Source organism: Phragmites australis, chromosome 7 (assembly GCF_958298935.1).
Source record: "Phragmites australis chromosome 7, lpPhrAust1.1, whole genome shotgun sequence".
NCBI lineage: Eukaryota > Viridiplantae > Streptophyta > Magnoliopsida > Poales > Poaceae > Phragmites > Phragmites australis.
Genome location: NC_084927.1, coordinates 6422862 through 6437233, shown reverse-complemented (window position 1 = coordinate 6437233; position 14372 = coordinate 6422862). Strand labels below are relative to the sequence as shown.

Genomic DNA, 14372 nt, shown 5'->3' with positions numbered 1-14372 from the left:
AGATCTGACACGGTGTGCGCTTGGGCCGGTCGTAGGCAGGAGGGTGAGTAGGGCCATGGGTCCGGCCAGGTTGCGGACCACCACACCCGCGGTTCCGGCCAGACGGCCCGCCGCGCCCGCGATTGTGCTGCTGGCTGCCGCGTCCTGCGAAGTTGGCAGTAGCGCCAACATTGAAGCATGTCTTAGCCTAGTGTTGAAGTTGCCGTGCCTCGAACGCCATCAGGTAGGAGTAGACGTCGTCTAGGGTCAGTGCCTCGTTCTTGGTGGTCATGGATGTGACAAATGGATCATAATCCGGACCAAGACCAGCCAGAAGATAAGCAATAAACTCATCATCACGAAGGGGAACATCAGTTGCAGCCAGCTCAGAGGCTAGACTCTTGATCTTGCGGAAGTAGTCGGCAGCAGATAGATCACGCTTCTTGGTGGTGGCGAGCTCCACTCGAACCTGAACGGATCGGGCATGAGTGGCGGAGGAGAACATGCGCCGTAGGGTGTCCCATGCCTTTTTAGAGGTCGTAGCAGAGACAACATCTGGAAGAATATCTTCAGTCATCGACGAAAGAAGGCCACTGAGGACCTATTGATCTTGATCATACCACCGGTTATATGCCGGGTTGGATACGAGCTCGGCGCCCTGAGCAGTCGACGAGGCGACTTGCTGCGGTGGTGCGGCCGAGGATCCATTGAGGAAGCCCATAAGCTTCGTGCTCCGCAGGTACGGGAGGAGCTGGGCGCGCCATAGGAGATAATTGGTTTTGGTAAGGCGAATGGTAACGGCATGGTGGATCGGAATAGGGGCAAAGGTCGTAGAAGCAGCGGAGCCGGAGATGGCGGCAGCGGTGGTGGAGGAGGAAGAAGAAGACATCGTCAAAGAAAATTTCATGGCTCTGTTACCATGTTAATATGGTTGGCGCTATGTACCCCATAGGGTCATGACTCTCTCATATATATAGGCAAATACATGGAGAGGATTACAACCGTGGCCAACGGGCTCACGTATGATACGGAGACGCAGCTCCTAACGGATCGGGATGTCCTACTATGAATAGAGATAGACCTTCTATGATTAGAGATAGATTACTATGTTTAACAAAGGGCAAGTTACTGTATGATGGTGAATTATGTCAAGTACATTGTTGACAGATATCTTGAATGTGGTTGTGCAAGCTGGTCTAGAGCTGATTGCTGATATTATTGGCAAGATTCGTCAAGGAATTAATTATATCACTTATTCTGCTATTAGGGAGGATGGTTTTTATCAATGTGTTAAATCCATTTGTCAGTTGAATGTTACAATGAAGCTGCGTGCTGACCTGGTTGTTGCTTGGGACTCAACTTACAAAATGCTTGGTTGTGCCTTATATTACAGGGATGCTTTGAGTCATTTTGCATCGACAGATGAAACTTTTTTTTGGCAAACTTCCATCTTACTGATGAAGAGTGGAACAAGGTAGCAATCATGGAAAAATTTCTCAAGCCACTTTATGACATAACTTGCACTTTCTTAAGCAAAAAATACAAAACTGCCAATTTGTACTTTCTTGGAGTATATAAAGTTTACCGATTGCTAGAAGTGACAAAAGAGCATGATAACTTCATGTCTGCTATGGTGAAAGATATGAAAGTTAAAGTTTGATAAATATTGGTCAGAGTATAGCCTAATTTTGGCTTGTGCAGCTGTTCTTGATCCTCGTTACAAGCTCAGCTTAATCTGCTATTGTTTCAGGAAAGTCTATGGTGATGCTGATGCTAGCCAACATATTGATAGAGTTGTTGCATTGCTCCACAGATTCTTAACTGAATATGAAAAGTCTTCTTGTTCGTCTTCGGTCGGGACTAATGTTGTTGAATACCATGCTAAGGATGATTTGTTTGATGATTATACTCCACAAGAGCAACTATCAGAGTTGGATTGGTATCTATAATCGCCAGCAATGGATCTCAATATTGATTTGGATATCTTGGAGTTTTGGAGTAGCATGTCCAAGTGTTACCCTGACCTTGCAAACTTGGCTCGTGACGTCCTTGCCATTCCTATCTCCACCGTTGCTTCTAAATCTGTATTTACCATTGGGGAAAAAGTCTTGAATCGTCGTCGAAGTGCACTCAGTCCAGACTTACTTGAGATGCTGATTTGTCTCCATGACTGGACATGTCCAAAGGACAGAAATGGTATATTGCATTATACCACATGACCTTGATTACTTTTCTTGAGGTACGTAAGTAAAGTTAATTACTTATTTTGATATAGATACATATAACATATTTGTTCTTCTGTTAAAATCCATAGGAATTGCTGTATCCGCTATAGAAGAATATTATACTGATGACGAGGACGTAGAAGAATCTGATGATGATCAAGAAGAGGAGAGCATAGAAGAGTCTGAATGTCTGATGACTATGACAATGATGGTTCTAATAACGATAGTGACGATTAGACTGTCGTGCTATAACTCAAACCTCTTCTTTTGTTTACTGTGTTGTTGGCCATCAGTCTTTTCTGGTGGGTGCTGCATTACGTACTCTGATGGTTGCGCGCTGCTCAGTAGGCAAATTTACATACTCTGATGTTGGAAATCTAGAGGTACTCGTTGCCTTGTTATCATTTTACCGTGCCACTTTTTAAGCTGTTTCTGTGTTATAGTGTATGGATTTAATTTCTCATGTCTGAAACCATTGTTATGGGCATGACATGCCACCCTTAGAAACACGGATGAGTTGCAACTCAGGTGGTTGTTGACACCCTTTGTGTTTTATGTTCTGATCGTGGAAATGCTTGACTGGAATGATACCAACGCTTGTGGTGGCCACAGGGGAGGTTATCTGTTTTACCATGGGCGGTCATGGCCGAAGTTGCAGAGCAACTGCAGGTGGTAATAGTTTGTAGGCGTTAAGCGTGTCAATTGGGTTCTCAGCGGCTCCGTACTGTAGTTGTGCCGCACCGCCACCACTTGTGAGAAGGTTGTCGTCGTTGGAGCCTTATGGTTGTGCAGCTGGGATTCTGCTGCCGTGGACACCGGAGTCAGTCAGTGATCAGCTGAGATGTGAGAGATGAGCCTCCGATCATGACGCCTGGCCAGAAAACAGTTCTAGTGGTCTATTCCTTGGGAGTCCGTGTCCTTCCATCTAGAGCGGTACCTCAACGCTGTACAGTGATGGATCAGAATATAAATGATCGGATGTTTCCCATGTTAGATTAAAGATCTGGTATTACATTTGTTAAGTTAAGAGGTATCATATAAATTTGATATATGTGATGGATCATCGAAAAATAAAAAATTACACAATATCTTGTGCACTCTCCACCTATAAGATGAGTCCGCCTCTTGCGATGTATCCTGCCGGGCCGTGCCCATGTATGGACTTTTTATTCCCTCCTTAATTGATTCTGGTATAGCTCCTGTCTTTCCCCGCAAAAAAGAAAAAAAAGAAAAGCCCTGCTCCGCTTGGGGCTCCATGCCTTGACATGGCCACAACCCTGGGGACACGCGGGGACATGCCATGGATCTCCTGAAGACGAGGTTGAACAGCAAGGGCTGCATCTCGATGGCCAAGAAGGGCTGAGACTGATGAAGTCGGGATCCCCACGATGCGCACGAGTATGTTGACTCCCGGAAAGTGTCGCCACCTCCTAAGAATAGTTGCCATGCAGAACACAGGAGCAAGGCAGCGAGAGGACAAGGGAGAAGTGCATCTACGATTGATCCTTGTTCTGACTTCTCGGTGCCATGCGTTTGCAGGTGTTTTTGAATGTTTATTTGATGCTATTCCTAGCTCGAGCACCTGATGGCTCCAAGCATACGCCCGGCCGGCCTCCGGCGACCAGCCTCGTCGTGATAGCTTGTTTGAGAAGGGCAGATTCGTTGGTGCATCAGAATGGGTCAGTTGACACACTCCACGCTCAAGTAGAAGCACTTGTGTGGACTGTCAAATGTTCGGAAAGATGAGCAGAGCCCGTACATACTGATTCGTCCATTCTATCACAGGGTCATAGCGTTTTGATATTATGTAAACTAGCATGATATCGCGTTGGTAGTTTTGAAAAAGAATCTGCATTCTCTACGCATCTCTAATAGTCTAACGCATACTTCTAAAAATACAATAGTGATTTGAATGCAGTGCTAATGCTTAGGCCAAAAATATAGTTGCATTGGTACAGTCTGAGGACAAAACAATCTAAACGGCTACAATCTGACCCTACTATAATAAGCCACTCAGATTTCCCTTTTCTATTTTTGTTTCATTGTCCCACCGCAATTAGAAGCGTATATTTTCTATCTTTTCGCTCAACTACCAAGAGAATTTCTGGGGATTTATTATGAGTTTTGCTATTTATCCGTAGTGCTCCAAAATCTGTCTAATTTATGACTATCTAATCTGCTTTGAATATTGTGCTAATTTTGATTGAGCTCTCATGGATTTTTTTACGTTAGCGGGTTTAGATTTGTACTTGCAAGGCTGCAACCTATGGGGAAGTAAGCAAACCGATGCTTTTTTCTCTGTCTGTCTATCCGTAACGGCACCCATCTCTCCCACTCAACTCCTCTCCCTCTCCCTCTCTCGAACAGTTTGTCATCTCCATCTCTTCAAAGCATGCAAAGACGACACATTTCTCCATCCCCTTCTTCGTCCCCCTATGGCAACCCAGTGATTTGAAGGTTTGATTTGATCGGTTTGCACCTTTTGTTACCTGATCCCTTCGATTTGATGGGCAATTAGTTCATTTCCCCATTGTATATTAGTTGTTCCTGTGGGTTAGGGTTTGATTGCGGGATTATTTTGAGTTTTTTTACGTTTGGGTCAGTTGGAGCAGGGGAGCCCGGTGGAGGAATCTAGTAGTTCATATCCTACTAGGATGGGTAGCGCTTCCATAACATGAAGATTTGTGCTTATCTCTGTCTCCATATTGCGGGTGAGAATGCTGTTAAGGATGATCATGTGCTACCTCCAAATTACATAGGTTGCAGACTGGATTCGTTAGAATATCTTCAGTGCTTGCAGCATGCGACCCCTTCGGGCTTCTGGTAGTGGCCTAACATTCATAGTCAATGATATGGTGGTAACATGACCTTATTCTGTACTCCTGGCTTTGATAGTTCTAGATCAACTACATGGAATAGATAGATTCCCATTTGATGTGCTGATGTTTTATTTTAACATGATCAGAATTAAACTGCTTCTAAAGCTATTGCACTGGCCACAGTGATCTAGCAATATAGACTTTGTTCCACCATTTACGTGCAAATAGAACACAAAAACTTTACCTGATCCAATCCAATATCCATCAAACGTTTTGATCTTATCATGTAGAGTTGGGCTTCGTTGGGATATAGCTTGTATTTTCTGGGGAAACATGCATGCCTCTGTAGTTCACTACTAAGAGCAAGCATCATGTTATGGGTTGCTCTTTTCTAGTAAACAATAAATCATAATGTCCCTAGTGATTAGCTAAAGATGTGTCACGTCCTAAAATCCGTAATTGTGTGTTTTAATCCTAAAAACATGCAATTTCAGCTTCATGTTCCAGTTTGGATCACTGGAGCACCTCACTTTGAATCAATGAGGTGGGAGAAGGAAAAACTAAGAGAAATAAAAGAGCTAGAAGCAAGTCTGAACTTTCCTCTAGGTAAATAGGGCCCACTTGAGTGGAAAATATCTCTCTATAGGTGGGCAACAACACTCTCTCTCCCCCTAAAAAAAAAGCTTGCCCATACGTACTACTCACCCACTCCACCAGATAAGGCTTTTTGAAGAAGCAAGTTGGAGTTGGCTGTCTCTCACTCTGTCTCTTAGGCTCCCTTTTTCCCCTTTTGGATCCCTACCTCTGGGAGCAAGATCAAGGTACGTATGTGGTACTCACGTGACCACCAGCTCAAGGACTACTCGTCCATCCAATTCATTTTCAGTTTCCCCGAAAGAATTCGAGCTGGTTCTGAACTTGTTTGGTGTTCTTTGGGAGAAGCAAGGAAGCAGCAGTTTTTCCTCTCTTCTTCAAGCCATTTTCCGTCGTTTCCTCCTTCAACTGGCGGTCACCAACCTCAGCAAAGGACCTTGGGTGAGTCTGCTAGGCTCCCATGGCAAGTATGCTCATTTTTGGTTGGATAGATCTTGAATCTGGAACTAGGGTTGCAAAGTTCTTAAAGTTCTGCAGTCTGGAAACAAATGAGGATTTATGTGGAATTGAGTTAGGAATTATGTTGCTAGGCGGTTGAGCAAAGTCTAGACCCTATACACCCTTCTAGGTATTTTTACTTTTGATTTAAAGAGACTCCAAGGTTAGTTTAGCCCAGTTTTTCCTTTCGTAATGGCTGCTGTTCTGAAGCTGCGCGAGGCTGATTTACTGTAGCGCCGAGTACTGTTCACCCGATCGCCCCCGGTGCTGTTCACCGAGCACCGGGGGTACTGTTCACCCGAGCACGAGCACAGTTCACCCCGAGCACCCCCGGGTACTGTTCACCCGAGCGCCTGGTACTTTTCACCGAGCACCCCGGTGCTGTTCACCGAGCACCCGGGGTACTGTTCACCTCGAGCGCCCCCCGGGTACTGTTTATCCCGGGTACCCGTGAGTACTGTTCATCCCGGGCACCCCGAGCACGGTTTATCAGGCTTTCCTGATAGCTGATAGATTGTAAAATTCGTAGTTAATTCGTAGGGACTCCAAACTTTTTGAGACCACTTGGAAAATTCTGGTTTGGACAGTACGGTCTTGGAATAATGTTGTCATGTATTGTGGAGCATATTTTTCTTACATGGTCGCATTTCATACATGCTCATTACATTGCACGCGTTGCTTTCTGTAGTGAACGCCGATCCGTCGATCCCGGAGGCCGTGGGCAATCGTGAGGCGTCCCACCTTTCTGATCCAGGGCAGCAAGGCAAGCATCGTTCATATTGCACCGTGTCTACTTGAAAATTTAATATGTTATCTACGCTTATGTATACATTGCATGTGTCGGGTACCGAGTTGGGTAGAACCTATGCCGATGCATTATCCCATTTCGGTCACGTGTCATGTGTTGTTCCTGGGAGCCTAGTGGTGTCGTCGCGGTCTAATTTTAGTTTGCTATGCTTAGTGGTACTTAGGCTTTCCGGTAGAAGTCGACGACGGCGTCCACCGTTGTCGCGAGCCTAGGCCTTATTACCTGTTCACATTTGTGGTTGTGTTGATGATGAGTCGGTTTGGTGAGTAGTGAGTTGAGACGAGGTGTGGGCGGTGTTAGGGGTGTCATCTGCTCACGAGGAGTCCTCAGGCAGTTCGGGGAGGGAACCCGGACACCGTAGACCGCTTGCACCAGTTAAGCACCGATCATCGGTGTAGTCGGCTTTAGCACATACCTTACTCACCACATGCTGATATAATGGTAGGCGAGCCGATTACCTTCGCAGACGTGGTCATGTGGGCCTCGTCATAGACGGTGTGAGTCCGGGCTTTTAGCGGTATTAGTTTGCTCGGGGAGTAGTTCTAATACCGCCGTGCCGAGCTATGGTTGATCCACATAGTTGGGCCTGGTTGGGAAAGGTTGTCACGGGTACCCCCTTGTGCGCATCTTAGCGGGTGGCACAAGCCGTATGGTCCCTGTGTCGTGTGGGTCCAGGAGTATCCCCCTGCAGGGTGTATAATCAGTTCGAACTGCCGCGCTCTCGGTTATGAGCATCGCTATCGCTTATCTCCACCGAGCGACCATATTTTGGTCGTAGAGTTTCGATGTGGGTTGTGGCATGGTTGGATTGGGGTGGTTTGGTCGGTATGTGGTTGGTGGTTTGGTGGGAATGGTTTGCTTTTATACACTTGTTGTTATATATCTGTTTTGATCAGTTGGTTGGCAGGGTTTGAGTCGGTGGTTGGTTAAGTCAGTTGCTTACACCTAGAGTCTAGGTTGCTTACCGCTTAATGAACTTAAACATGTCTTAATCCTTGCTACAGCTTCAAATGCATGATCCTTGGAGTCGAGAATATATATACTCATACTGTGTAAGACTTGCTAGTACCTTCGTACTAAGGGGTGCTGCCCTTAAGTTGCTTTCAGGTTCGCAGGTTGGCGAGGGAGAGGCAGTGTTCGGCTACTTTGTGCCTGCCGATCAGGGTGGCGGGCAGGAGTAGCACCTTCTACTCCGAACTCCGGCGCTTGTGGTATGGAGCCTAAGGGCATACGGCTCCATATTCTTTCGTTGTATAGGTTTATCTTCCGCTGCGTAGTTGTTGTTGTTCCTCTTTTGTTGTAAATTGTGGAAGCAGTTGCATGTTTAATAATGGTAATCCAGTTTAATTATTTGCTCTCTATTAAACTGTGTTGTGATATTTGAGTTGGAAGGCATGTGTTCCGATCCTGGGCACAAAACACGTGCCGGGACTACCGGAATGGTATTCTGGTTAATCGTCGAGGTTGTGATTATGAATAATGATCCTCCTGATGATTAATTAGAATACTATTTGGACGGTTCCTCACAGCTTGGTATCAGAGCCTGGTTTAATTTAGTAGCCTAAACATAATTAGTGCGTTGTTTAGTAAGTCGACAACTTCACCTAAATAACCCATGATTTATGTTTATGCCTCTTCATGTCTAATATGTATTAAACTGCTATCGTTTATGCCCCTAAGTTAAAATGCGTATTATGAGTGACGTTTATATGTCTTATACCACATTGTTTTGCTTTCGACCCTGCATTGATTCATGTTGAGCATTGCATCTTCGGCTTTGCATCGTCGGAAGGTAAGGTACGACGCTCGGTGGCGGTTAATCACCGAGGGCTCAGCCGGATGCGAGGCAGGGGCCCGGCATGTTCCGTACGGTGATCCGTACGGGAAGTGAATACGCTAGCAATAGCGTATGAACATCCACCATGCGATGGGAGACATGGTTGTCTACTCGTGTGGCGTTTACACGAGATGTCCCGTAGGGTCTACGGGAAGTGAATACGTCGTTGTCGACGTATGGATTGTCGCTTGTACGGCATGTGGTACAAGGGCCGTTCGCGCTCTTACTCTTTCTAGCGCGAAGGGTACGTTCTGGATGTTATAAACTGCCTGTGATTTTGATGCTTGCAGGTGCGGTTCTTATTTTGAGAAAGAAGCGGTAGCTAGGTTCGAGCATGCATCATTTCATGGCATTCATGCATGCATTCATGTTTGTACATGTATTACGGGATTCTAACAATATATCCGGCGAATGCTTTGTGCTGAGTCGGAATTTGACGTTTCCCCCTTTTATTGTTGAATGAGCATAATATTGCAGAAATAAGCACAACTATGAATTACTATTTTTTAATTCGCATATTGATATGTTGTGATTTGATCCACCATAGGGTACTGCAATCGCACTTTTGTTTCTTTTTCTTGTCTAAACTGCTTCGTAGTTGGCACCAATCTTTTTTGTTTTATGTTGGTGATCTTCCGTTGGATTTTCCTATGATTACTTGCAATCATACTTTTGTTACCATGTACTGGTTTTTTTTTGTTGGGACTATGTGTTTGTTATATTTTGGGCTCTAATGGTGGACTGGCTGTATGGTTGCTGTGATATATTGAAGGCGCAGTGGGTGGATGGTTAGCTATGTTTGTTAGCTTCTTGTCTGCGCATGTTTGCTACACTTGTGATGCTGTGGTTTCTAATCTCATTGCTATTGGATTTCTATTTTTTTTAACCGATGATTTTAGCTCCTGGACGTTCGATCCATCGGACGCTCCAATAGTCCATTGCAACATCTAAAAATAACATTTGCAACATCTGAAGTCAACGTTTGCAACATCAAAAAAATACACCAAAATAGTTCATTGTATGCATCCGATTTCGAGACAAAAATTCCTACCGCAACATCCCGTCATGTTACACGCAACATTTCAAGCAAAACCTATATAGTGTCGAATTAGGTGTAACATATGAAAATAACTATTGCAAAAAAATTTCATAATATCTAAAACATTAAATTTGAACATCTAAAACATTGGAGGTGTGAAAATATAGGAATAAACTCAAATGGCTAATTTTTTGAGGTCTGGATCTGTACGCAAGAGATTCCGGGATGCAATATATGAAAATAACAATTGCAATAAATTTCCATAATGTCTGAAACATTAAATTTGAACATCTGAAACATTGGAGATGCGAAAAATAGGAATTAACTCAAATTGATAATTTTTTCGGGTCTGGATCTGTACGCAAGAGATTCTGGATGCAACATATAAAAATAACTATTGCAACAAATTTCCATAACGTCTGAAACATTAAATTTGAACATCTGAAACATTGGAGATACGAAAATATAGGAATTAACTCAAATGGATAATTTTTCGGGTCCAGATCTATACGCAAGAGATTCTAGGATGCAACATATAAAAATAATTATTGCAACAAATTTCCATTATATTTGAAACATTAAAGTTAAACGTCTGAAATATTAAAGATACAAGGACACAAAAATTAACTTAAATGGATAATATTTTCGGATCCTAGTACATGAGCTGGCCCAATCAAACGTCCGACGCTCCAGACGTCTGCTCGCTAGCATTTCCATTTTTTAACCCGTTAAGCTAATAGTCAGCGTGTTTCAGAAATCAGACATATTTTTGCTTTTGTTGTATGTCAGATTTTTCTCTTGCCATGTGGCAGCTTTATGTTGGCTGAAATTTTGAAAGATTTTGCCTTATAAAATTTGTCAATAGACAGCTAGCTAGTCCCATTTATTATTTATATGATCTTTCTAAATTGAGGTTTTTTAGTCCTTCTAAATAAAAGTTTCATGCTGTTTTTTTCATATATACAGGCCCTCATGGATAGTTCTAGACTCAAATCCCAGATGATAACTTACTTTCAATTTAACTCTTAATCAAACATATGTTTTAAGACTATATAATATGTAATTTCTCCAATGTCATATGCAAATTGAGCGACCACCGTATAAACATATTGTATGAAATAGTTAATCAGTGAGCAAGATAGAATTCCTATTAAAAGTTGCAAGTAGTAGACATCCCATCCAAGGGTAGAAAAGAAAAGGAAGTGGAAAAAATAGGATTTTTTAATAATATTATTTTATTGAAAAATTGCAAAAATAATACTCAAATTCAAAAAATTGCAAGAATAGGTACTTGTCGTCACGTGAGTGCCGACTAGGGACCAGTTGGCACTCTACATGCTGACTTCCTACATGGCAGTGGGGTCCGGGTCCTGTCGGTACGCATGTGTGGCCGAAAAGGCCTATCGGCACTGTTGGACCGAGAATGGCGACTAGAGAGGGGGTGAATAGGCGCTATCGATGAATCAGGAACCAGGGGTCCCGAATCCTGAGGCCAGTCCAGCAATCCGCCACGTGGCACCTTCCCGCAGGATTCACCTCCGCAAAGTACGAAAAGACTAAGTCCCGAGAAAGGGCGCTCGGGGCCATGATCAGTGGCCCTCGAGCACCCAAGTCCCCCGACAGCCAGGAAAGCCGAGTACTGGGAAGAGAGTGCTCAGGGAGGTAAACAGTGACCCCCGAGCACCCGAGTACCCCGAGGATCCAAGGAAGGTAGTTCCGGGAGAGAGTGCTTGGGGCTGCGAGCAGTGGCCCCCGAGCACTTGGTTCCCTGAGGACCCGTACAGTCAAGACCGGGAGAGAGTGCTCGGGGCCATGAACAGTGACCCCCGAGCATTCGGTTCCCCGAGTACCAAAAGAGGGCGTTCCGGGAGAAAGTACCCGGAAAGGTGAACAGTGACCCCCGAGCACTCGGTTCTCCGATGGCCCAAGAAGCGCTCCGTCAGTGGCCCTCACAGGGGTCCAGCGATGAGGTGTCAGCCAGTGAAAGGCCCCATGCCGCATTGAAGAGCGCGTGTGGCCTGTCACCTCCAACTGCTCCCGCCACGCTCGTTGTCAGTCCCTACCATATTCTGGCAGAAGGGCGTGGGGACATTTAATGCGTGGGTCCCATCCCGCGCCATCCAGTGCGTCTCGGATAGCATCGCGAGGCCAGAGGCGTTTCGTCGGCCACGCTGCTGTGGCAGGCGAACAAGACCGGGCGGGCACGTCGGGTCGCTCTGCGGCTGCCCGGTGGGTTCTCTCCACGGCGCTCGTTGCCATCGCCATGATGACAACTGAAGACCGGGTGGGGGCGCATTTTTAACCCCCCGTCACTTCACGTAGAGGCATGATGACGCCCTCTCCATTTATGGCGCCTTGGAACCCGCACCCTCCCTTTCAGAGCACGCAACCGCCGGCGGGTATTTAATACCGCCGGCAGGCACGGACAAACAATCCCGGAGAGAGAGAGAGAGAGAGAGAGAGAGAGAGAGAGAGAGAGAGAGAGAGAGAGAGAGAGAGAGAGAGAGAGAGAGAGTGATCGAAGGGGAGCAGTCCAAGGTGAATCTTAGTAGACCAAGAACAGAGAAGAACTCCTTCGTACAAGCATAGAAGCCGAGACTACCAAGAACAAGGAGCCCGAAGCTCTAGGATAGACAGACATTCTTGTAACCAGCACATTCCTGAGAGACATTCTTAGGGCATTTATAGCATCCACACAGGAGTAGGGTATTACGCTCCGTGCGGCCCGAACCTGTCTAAAAATCCCTCCAGGGCATTTACTGCATTCTGCGTTAGATCGTTCCACGCCACCTGCCATCGCATTTACATCCATTTATTTCTCCAGCAAACATATTCAGAATCACCCCCCGGCCGAATCTCCAAAAAGGGGTCCCTCAGGATCCCTGCGACAGGAGTTAACCCTTCGACAGCTGGCGCGCCAGGTAGGGGGTTGCATCCCTGAATTTATTTGTTTGCTTTTCTTCTGCAGAAAAAATGGCGGGTGGCCATCGTCTCTGGCGCACCGGCTCCAGCTCTAGTGAGGAAATGGAGCCCCTCGCGTAGGAGGCCCCGGTCGCTGCTGCTTCTCAGCAGCAGCCACGGTCCGCACGCACGGTGCTACCCTCTCAGGGGGACCATGGCGTTGCGCCCAGTAGGGCCACCGCCGTCGTCGCTAATGCACCATCCAACCCTTAGCAGGCAGCAGAGATTCCTGCCGCCAGATCCACGTCTGGACAGCGCCAAACGTCGTTGCGGCGTAGGCTCGCTTTCGGCGAAGCCAATCCTGGGAGCGCGCTGCTTGCAGCGCAAACTCTCCTCAGGCCGCCTTGGAGGTGGCCACCTTGGTCGGCACGGCTCACCGCCAAGTGCTGGCTGAGAGTTCCCGCGCTACCTCCCACGGCGGCGTAGCTAAGACCGGGCCATCGTCAGGTGGTGGTCGCACTGGTCGGGAGGCCTCCAAGCGGAGTGCCGCCCCCCTAGCCAATACCGGAGCTCAAGACCTCCGCTTGCACCTCAACGAGCGGAGGGCCGTCGAAGACGCGTGCGTTACCCTCGAGCGCCAGCGGGAAACCCGACATGAGGCTGAGGCCGAGGACCAAGCCTCCTCCTTGCTGGCCCATGACCGCTGGGGCTCCCCAGGTCGCCGACGTTCGTTGCCTAAGGGCGCTACCCGCGCCGCAGGGTACGACGCAGGCTGTCGTGCCTTCACCAGCGAGCTCCGCCGGGTCAAATGGCCCACCAAGTTCCTACCAGAACTGCCGGAGAAGTATGACGGGTCCATTGGCCCCGTCGAGTTCCTCCAAATCTACACCACTGCTGTCCAAGCAGCTGGCGGCAGTGAAAATGTGATGACCAACTATTTCCATGTCGCCTTGAGGGGCTCTGCCCGCTCTTAGCTTATGAACTTACTCTCAGGATCCATCGGCTCCTGGGATGACCTCTGCCACTAGTTTGTGGCAAACTTTCAGGCACGTTCACGCGCCCCAGCCTGGAGTGCGACCTCCACGCCGTCAAGCAGCAGGAGGGGGAGACACTGCAGCGCTTCATACAACGCTTCAGCCAGGTCCGCAACACCATCCTGCGGATAACCACCCATGCTGTCATTGTCACGTTCCGGCAGGGTGTCCGTGATGAGCGGATGCTCAAGAAGCTAGGCACGCACGAGGTCGAAACCACCGCGAAACTTTTCGCGCTAGCCGACAAGTGCGCCAAGGCAGCGGAGGCTCGGGCATGGCACGTTCCGAGCCCTGAGCATCCCGCTGCCGACCAGCCAGGTCCTTCCCGCTTCGACAGGCGGGAAAAGAAAAAGAGAAGGAGGCGCGAGGCTGTCCCCGTCGAGCCAGGCCAGGGCCCCGCCCATGGGCTGGCCTAGGAACCCGACCGCCGGCCAGCACGCCGAGTGGCCGCCGACAAACGGCTCACGCCCGCGAGGGCTTCGGCCCGAGCCCCTCCTAGGGCTCCAGCTCCCACAAGGGTTCCCGCTCCTGCAAGGGCCCCCGCTCCGGTGAGGCCCGAGCCGGGGAAGTGGTTCCAGATCCACCAGACCAAGTGGCATGACCTTACGGAGTGCCGCACAGTCAAAGGCCTCATCAAG

The 14372-nt window shown here is 47.5% G+C and overlaps 1 non-coding gene across 1 annotated transcript; it reads right to left on the bottom strand.

Annotated features, from left to right (window-relative positions):
* Nucleotides 1-206: 206 nt before the first annotated feature.
* Nucleotides 207-346, bottom strand: LOC133925678 (small nucleolar RNA Z247). Its single transcript, XR_009910952.1, has one exon. It is a non-coding gene; the product is annotated as a small nucleolar RNA Z247 (small nucleolar RNA).
* Nucleotides 347-14372: the final 14026 nt, after the last annotated feature.